Here is a 7,917-nt window from a genome sequence, read left to right on the forward strand (position 1 = left end):
TTGGGTGGCTTCAGCAGGTCAACAAGAGTAAGGAACCCACAAGACAGAAGAGGCCAGAACCTCAGGTCATTGACTTCTGGAGGAATTTCCTACACCACATGGGGAAATTCTTGCAGCATGTGAGTATATCCTTCTGTATCCTATTCCTAACAGCACCAGTGGGCCAGCTTCAGGTTTGGGGACAGTAGGTGTGGCCTTAATCCACCATAGGCATTATGCTGGCATGGTAGAGAATAGCTTGATATCACCAGGAAAAAAACAATTATAAAATTAAGCCTTGGAATTTTGGGATCTTGATCTATGGTTTAAAGGAAAAGAGGATATGCTGTGGAAGAGGAATGAAGCAGCTTTGTTTAAAAACTTGGAGATGAGCAGTTGAGTATACAGAGGGCAGTAACCCACAAAAGCAAGTCTGGCTCAAAAGGAGATTGTGGACGAAAGACTAGAGACATCTAGTGGAGAATTTTGTAAGCAACAAAGATAATGAGACACTGAAAATATGCTTGAGAAATCAAATCCTGAAGCATTGACTGAAGACCCTTTACTTTTACATATGAGAAACCCAGCAAATGTAAGTGACTTCCCCTAGCTCAAAGAATTCAATAATGGCATTACTAAATTAGCATCAGATATGATTTAAATCTAATATGAACCAAAAACTGGAGAAAGTGGTTTTAAAAGAACCTCGTTTATCAGGGTACTTGTAACCCTTTCTGAAACTGTTCAACTCTTGCCTCTTTGTTAACCCATTCTTGACTCTCTCCTTAGTTGATCCCCAAGAGCATGCAGTCAGATTCCTGGCTATTTCTCATGTCCTCAGTGCCCAACTTGAAGGACTCCCAACAGGAAAGGAAGTATAGGTAGTTAGGTTTGTAGTTAGACTTGTGTTCTTGACACTCTTCCCTTAGCACTGGTGACCAGAATGAAATTTCAAATAAGCTTCTCTTCAGTCAAAAGTTAGATGAGACTGCCCTCCCTCAACCACATTAGATGAATATTTACCTTGCTCTGATTTAGTTTAGGAAGGGGGTTCTTGGGTCTGAAACTTGCAGAACGGATTCTCTGTAGACAGGTTTTTGTACAAGTGAGAATAAGCTTATTCTTAACATAATCAGAGCATACAGGCTGTTATGCAGAGAGAAGTAAACATCAGTACTTTATTGCAGTAGAGATACAATTCCTGAGGTCCAATCTCAATGGTAGACACAAAGTACAAAAAGAAAAAGAAACACCCAGGATTCTTAGTTGTACCCCATGATATTCATGCAGACTAATCTAAGCAGAAAAGGAATTTGCTCAAGGATATCAGTCCATAGAATTATTGGGAGGAATAGATGATACCCATTAGATTGCAAAAAAATTAAAGTTTACAGGGAAATGGATGTGGCTCAACCAACTGGGCTCCCGTCTACCATATAGGAGGTCCAGGGTTCGATGCCCAAGGCCTCTTGGTGAGGACAAGCTGGCCCACTTAGCGAGCTGGCCCACACAGAGTGCTGGCCCACAGAGGAATGCCATCCCATGCAGGAGTGACGCCCTGCATGGGAATACCGCCTAGCGTGGGAAAGCCACCTTGTGCAGATGTGCCAGCCAATGTGGAGAGCTGTTGCAGCAAGATGACGCAACCGGAGACACAGAGGAGAGAAAATAAGAAGACATAGCAGAACAGGGAGCTGAGGTGGCACAAGAGAGTAATCACCTCTCTCCCACTCCAGAAGATCCCAGAATCAGTTCCCAGAGCTGCCTAATGAGAAGACAAGCAGACACAGAAGAGCACACAGCGAATGGACACAGAGAGCAGACAACGGGCGGAACCGGGGGGTGGGGGGGCGGAATAAATCTTAAAAAAAAAATTAAGGTTTACAAATTGGCAATGATGTGGCAAAGTGGGCTATCTCATATCACCTGGGTCAAAATGTAAATTGACACATCCATTATGGAAATCAAAATTGGACTCTATATGATAAAGCTGAAGAGGTACATTAGAGTATAACCCAGTATGTCTTCTTGTAGACATATATCTTAGTACTGGAGTGTCTCACACCAACAGTTACATGCTTCCACCCAGAAATAACACAAATCATTTTTACTCTCAGTCCATTGGCCAGAACTGGTCGCATGATCCTGCCATACTGCAGGGAGGGAAGGAAAATCCTCTAGGATTTTACCAGGAAAATACCCAGACAGAAAAGAGAACTGGACACCAGTTAGTACTAGAAATCTTGACCACTTTTTTTTTTCAAAGAACTTCAATGTTGAAGTCCTTCTTATATGAATAAGGGAGGGGGAAAAAAAGCTTGACGATAAGACCATATCACAATGCAGAGATTTATTGCCATCAAAGAATTGCAAAAATCATTTTATTGAAGAAGAATCCATTGTTTATGAAAAGGGGAAAAATTTAGAATTAAATTTAGAAAAGCAAAAAGAAAATTCCAATGTTGAGGTCAGAGTGATTCATTCCTTCCCCAGTTTATAGACTCAGATAGTCTTGGGAAGCAGTAACAGAGCATTGTTTATTTACTATTGCCCATCTTAGAAAGGCATCTTGATAGCTACATGTTAGAAAGTAGCCAACACACAGTGGTAATGGGCCTATGATGGGTATATATCCAACAGTCCAAGTTCAAACAGGTCTGCATTGTTAAATCCATACAATCACCTGGAGAATTAAAAAACAAAAACAAAAAAGATCTACTGCCTTCTGTTTGTATTAACAATTCAAATCCAGATGTTTTCATGCTTAGTACTCACATTAGCACCTAGCTTAATACTTGTCACATAGATACCTGAAAAATGTTTGTTAAATGAATCAATCAAATCATCAATCAATCTGGATAATCATACGCATACCATTGGTATCTGGATTGCAAACTAATTTCCAGGATAAGCACACAGCTATTAAAATCACTACCAGAGCTAGATAGTTGTATATGAACAAGGGAATTTTGTTCACAGGCCAAGGAAGGTGGAGGAGGAAAATGGGAACTATCCCAGCTGGTATGGCTTTATATACAGCCTGCCAAAGGAAGCACAGGGGTGGAAACAGATTTTGAGGCAATTCAGTGAATTCAGGGACTCGTAGGTTTCATTCCATCTCAACTCATGAATGATTGATCTGAATCGTTTATTCTTTTCTATGTTCCTATTTTGTCATTTTTAACAAGGAGGATGGGACACAAGGGACTGAAGTTCTCATCATTTTCTCAAGTATGCAGAGTCCCAGTCAAGATTCCTGGTCCTAGTTCCAGAGAGAGCAGAGTAATCCTTGCACACATACTGGGAACAGATGCTAGAGTGTCTAAATTTCAGCAATAACTCATTAAAATATTGAAATGTCCAGGCTTCAACAAAAAGTTACAAAACAAACAACCAAAGAGGAAACAAAGGCCCATATAAAGGAGAAGATTTAAGCATTGAAAACCATCAATGAGGAGCAGGACTGGACCTGGGTCATACGAGACAGAGACTTTTTTAAAAATGGGATAAAAACTAAAAAAAACTAAAGGAAATTGAGAAAACAATAGAGGATCACAAACAGAATATCAATAGAGAGATGGGAATTATGAAAAGGAAATAAACAGAGCTGAAGACCACAGTAACAGAAATTTTAAATTCCCTAGAGGGCTTCCACAGCATATTGTAGCTGATAGAAGAAAGAATCAGTGAACTTGAAGATGAGACCACTGAAATCATTTAGTCTGAGAAATAGAAAGAAGAAAGAATGAAGAAAAATAAACAGAGCCTACAAAACTAGTTGGACGCCATCAAATGTACCAGTATATACATTATGGAAATCCCAGAAAGAGAGAAAGGAGCAGAGAGAATATTCAAAAAAATAATGGCTGAAAACTCCCTAAATTTAACAGAGAACGTGAATATACACATCCAAGATGCCCAATGAACTCCAAACAGGATAAACCTCAGTAGACCTCTGCCTCAGCATATTATAATCAGACTGTCAAATGCCAAAGATAAAGAGAAATTCAGGGAAGCAGATGTGGTTCAGGCAACCAGGCTCCCACCTACCACATAGGAGGTCACTGGTTCAGATCCCATTGCCTCCTAATAAAAGCAAGCTGGTGCAATGGGCAGGCATGGTAAGTTGACACAACAAGAGATACAAGAAGAAAAAAGAAAACATAATGAGAGACACAATGAAGCAGGGAGCAGAGGTTCCCAGTGCATCCTAAAGGAGACAGCAAGCTGATGTAACAGGCAGGTGCAACAAGCAGACACAACAAGCTGATGCAATAAGAGACGTGGGGAAGAAAAACATAATGATGGCTACAACAAAAGCAGGGAATAGAGGTGACTCAAGCAATTAGGCACCTTCCTCCCACACCAGAGGTCCCAGATTTGGCTCCCAGTGCCTCCTAAGGAAAGAAGGAAAGACAAACAGACACAACAAGTGGAAAACAACAAGTGGTGGGGAGACATAAATAAATTAATCTTTTTCAAAAGAGAGAGAAATTCAGAAAGCTGCAAGAGAAAGCCAACATGTCATTTTCAATGGAGCCTCAATAAGATTAAATGCTGGGAGTGGATGTCACTCAGTAGTTGAGCACCTGTTTCCCATGTGTGAGGTCCCAGGTTCAATCCCCAGTGCCTCCTTAAAAAAAATTAAAAATATAGAAAAATAGATTAAGTACTGATTTCTCATTAGAAATCACAGAGGCAAGAAGGCATTGAAATGACTTATTTAAAGTGCTGAAAACAAAAAATTGCCCACAAAGAATTCTATATCTGACAAAACAGCCTTTCAAAAATGAGGGAGACATAAAGACATTCCCAGATAAACAAAAGCTAAAGCAGTTTGTAACCACTAGTCTGGCCATACAGGAGATGCCAAGGAAAGTTCTGCAGATTGAAAGGAAAAGACACTAGATCAAAGCAGCAGGAAGAAATAAAGATCTCAGTTACAGTAATAATACAGGTAAATATAAATGCCATGGGAGCAGAGGTAGCTCAAGAGGTTGAGCCCCTGCCTCCCATAAGGGAGGTCCTGGGTTGGTTCACAGTGCCTCCTGAAAAAACAAAAACAAACAACAAGCAAATTGAATGAAAAAAAAACAACTCAGGGAAGCCGATGTGATTCAGTGGCTGAGAGCTGGCTTCCCACATACAAGGTCCCAGGTTCAATCCCCAGCCCCTAAAAAAGATATATATGTCAGAACTATTGTATCATTGGCTTATAACTCCTTATTTTACTTCCTCCAGGATCCCAAAGGTAAAAGCATAAAAAGCAATTATAATTCAGTGGTTTTGGACTCAATGTATAAACACATAAAAATTGTGACAGTAACTACATAAAAGTGGGAGAATGGAGAGATATGGGAACATAATATGTGAATAATATTGAAGTTAAGTTGGTATCCAAGCAAAGAAGATTGTTACAGATTTAGGATGTTAGATTTAAGTGCCATGGTAACCGCAAAGAAAACACTGGAGAACATGCAAGGTCATGGTGACAGAGCACAGGTTTCCAGAGGCAGGGGGTAGGGGGTGTCAATGAGAAGGAGAAGCCCCTAAAGAAATGTTGACCAGCTCCAATACAGGCGTTGGGGTTGCCAACAAGCACGACTCCCACAGGCTCTGGTGGAAAGACATTTTCCTCTCATGGAGAAGAGACAGAGTGAGGTCAGCGTCACCAGCTGGCCTCAGTGCCCCACAGCCAGCCTGTCTCATTCCACAGCTGTCGCGGGGAGGAGATCTGCACACAGCGCCCCCCGATGTTCATGTGCTACTGCAGTGGAGGAGCCCCGCTCTGTCCCTGCCAGGGGTAGATATACCTCCAGGGCACAAGACAGAGCTCTGAGAAATGTCACTTGTACGCAAAGTTTTTCTAAATTTTTTAGGCAACATTTGAGGGCTAAGACTGCCTCCTACCACAGGGAGTTAATGCCTAACGGGTGTAGGTTTCTGTCTGGTGGGATAGGAAAGTTTTAGTACTGGGAGGTGGTGAAGGTACCACAATACTGTGAATGTGATTAATCCCATGAGTGGTATGCTTGGGAGTGGTTGAGATGGGAAAGTTTGGATTATATATATGTTCCCACAATTTTTTTAAAGAGATAATAACAAATGCAATACATGATCCAAGATGGGATCTGGCAAGGGCGACCAGAAAAAGCTCAATGGGACATTACTGGGACATGGAAAAATTTGGAATAGAGACTGTAAGCTTTGTATCAATGTTAAATTGCTTGAACTCGATAACTACACTTACAGCAGTTACACAAGTGAATATTCTTGTTCTTATGAAATGTGCACAGTAGCATTAAGTGTTCAGAAAGCATGATGCATACAACCTACACTCAAGTGTTCAGAAAATGACAGATGGTGGATGGATAGATAGACAGATGATAACTAGATATAAAATGGCAAAAGGTTAAAATTGTTGGCTTTGGGTATCTGTAGGGCAGGGGATAGTGGTATGTTGGAGTTTTCTGTATGGGTTTGTATTGCTTTTGTAATTGTTCTCTGAGTTTAAACATATTTCAAAATAAAAAGTTTTTAAAAAATAAAAGATGTGGCACCCTTCCTAAAGAAGGCAATGCTTCACCAACTATAGCAACCCTCTGTTAAAATTCTGAATTCCACCAACTATGGCAACCCTCTGTTAATTTTCCACCAACTATGGCAACCCCCTGTTAAAATTCTAAGATCTGGAGTGAGGCCAACTCCAAGGTTGGCCTGTATCTTTACCATGATCACCATAAGTTAGAATCTCATTGAGATGTCAAGTTTTAAATCACCTAGCCTAAGTCTATCAGCCCTACTGTGCAGAGAAAACCCAAGTTTTTCCCTTTGAGGCTATTAATCTCAGAAATAACACTTGCACTGACATGTGGGAAATTTCCACTGAGACTTTGGATTGGGTTAGTGCTTGCTTTCTGGTACAAAGGCTAAAAAATAATTTACCATATGTCAAGAGCCTTGTTTTGTTTTGTTTTGCTGCTTTGGATAGCTAAAACTCATAAGTGACTTCAAGACCCTAAAAATGAGTTGAGGAACTCAGAGTAGAACAGTTCTTAGAGAGAGAGAAAAAAATTGTCAGCTCATCGCCATGGCTAGTAAGCCACAGTTCCAGGTAGCACCTGTGGTCACTCTACCTCCAATCTCACACACTCTGGCATACTCTTTTGATTCAGTGTTGGAGGTTTGTATCGGGTGCCCTGGCCTCCCAGGCCTGGAAATGAGCATGTGACCAAAGTTAAGGCCATTAGACGCTCCATCTTCCACGATTACTTATCTAAAATGGAGTGGCTCAAGTACAGAATAAACTTTTGGAGCTTATTCATTCCAAGAGCTGCTCTCTGGGTTTTTAGCCTCCTTATTGGTTTTGTTAGTGTCAATATATTCTTCTCAGTCAAAACACAAATCATTGGCCATACCACAACTTGCCTCTTAACCACCTGATTAATTCCTACTTTCACTTTAGGTTTCAAAAGCTAAAGCCACCTTGAAAAAGAAGAATGAAGTTGGAGGACTCACACAGCTCACTTTTAAAACTTATTCCAAAGCCACAGTAATCAAACCATCATGGTACTGGCACAAGGACAGACATATAGACCAATGGGATAGAATTGAGATCTCAGAAATCAACCCTCACAATTACAGCCAACTGATTTTTGACAAAGTGGAAAAGACCAATCAATTGGGAAAGAAGAGTCTCTTCAAAAAATGATTCTGAAAAAATTGGAACTCCATTTGTAAAATAAAAATTAAAACTTTTTTAAAAAAAGGAAGAAGGAGGATCCCTTCCTCACACTATATACAAAAATCAACTCACACTGGATCAAAGACCTAAACATAAGAGCTAGAGCTATCAAACTCCTAGAAGAACATGTAGGGAAGTATCTTCAGGACCTTGTGTTAGGCAATAAAATCAAACATTGAATGAAAAAAAATTTT

This window comes from Dasypus novemcinctus, chromosome 29 (genome assembly GCF_030445035.2).
Source record: "Dasypus novemcinctus isolate mDasNov1 chromosome 29, mDasNov1.1.hap2, whole genome shotgun sequence".
Lineage (NCBI taxonomy): Eukaryota > Metazoa > Chordata > Mammalia > Cingulata > Dasypodidae > Dasypus > Dasypus novemcinctus.